The sequence below is a fragment of the Nelumbo lutea genome, chromosome 7 (genome assembly GCF_056320005.1).
Source record: "Nelumbo lutea isolate HS-2025 chromosome 7, American lotus-T2T, whole genome shotgun sequence".
Taxonomy (NCBI): Eukaryota; Viridiplantae; Streptophyta; class Magnoliopsida; order Proteales; family Nelumbonaceae; genus Nelumbo; species Nelumbo lutea.
Window position 1 is genome coordinate 44,955,093 of NC_142690.1, and position 1,014 is coordinate 44,956,106.

At 43.5% G+C, this 1,014-nt stretch overlaps 1 non-coding gene across 1 annotated transcript; it reads right to left on the reverse strand.

Moving 5' to 3' along the window:
- Positions 1 to 222: 222 nt before the first annotated feature.
- LOC148846226 (small nucleolar RNA R71) lies at positions 223 to 329 on the reverse strand. Its single transcript, XR_016102668.1, has one exon. It is a non-coding gene; the product is annotated as a small nucleolar RNA R71 (small nucleolar RNA).
- Between the last annotated feature and the right edge of the window lie 685 nt (positions 330 to 1,014).

Consider the following 1,014-nt stretch of genomic DNA (forward strand, 5'->3'; position numbering starts at 1 on the left):
AACCCGAGTGAGGACCCATACAAACACATAGACGAGTTGATGGAAATCCATTCCACGGTAAGGATCCAAAACTTCAATGATGATGCCCGTAGATTAACTCTTTTCGTCTTCTTGAAAGGCAAGGCCAAACATTGGTTGAGAACTATAGGGAGACCTATTAGAGCTTGGGCAGAAATGCAACAAGAATTCCTTAAAAAGTTCTACCCTATAGGATGAACCAACACCATGAGAAGAGCTATCACTGGATTCACCCAAACATCGGGTGAACAAATTCACGAATCTTGAGAGAGAATGAAAGAGTTAATGAGAAAATGCCCACACCATGGCCTATTTCAATGGAAAATTTTCTAAACCTTCTATGAAGTTTTGACTGATTAATACGGGCAAATGGTGGATGCATCTTGTGGGGGGGCATTTTTGAGAAAAAGCGAGGATGAAGCGTATGCCCTTTTTGAGACCTTGAGTGAAAACTCCATCAACAATGCATCCTTGTATTCCTATGAAAGGTTAGGGCTCTACGAAGTCAGGAACAATATATAGCCCAAGCCAAGACTGGACCTGAATGCACTATCTAGAATATTGGACACGGTAGATCTCCTAGCCCAAAAGCTTGATCAATTCTTCACTTATAATCAGCAATTGAGCCCATCTACACCCTATCCTGAAGTTTGTTCCATTTGTGCCAGCCCAGCCCACCAGGTTGATGATTGTCCCACGGCGGCCCAAATTCCGCCATTTATCCAAGAATAGATTCAAGCAGCCCAGAGTTTCTCGAGGCCAAACAATGACCCATTCTCAAATACCTACAACCCTGGGTGAAGAAATCACCCTAACTTTTCTTGGAGGACACATCAACCTAACTCACAGTTCCAACAGTATCATTTATCTAACTCCATGGCCCAACAATTTTAGAGGCCACAATTGCAGAGTCAATTCCAGCAGATGTACCCTAGGAACCAACTGGCCCAACCGTATCAAGCTTACCCACAACCTCCTCAGACCTGTATAGTGGAT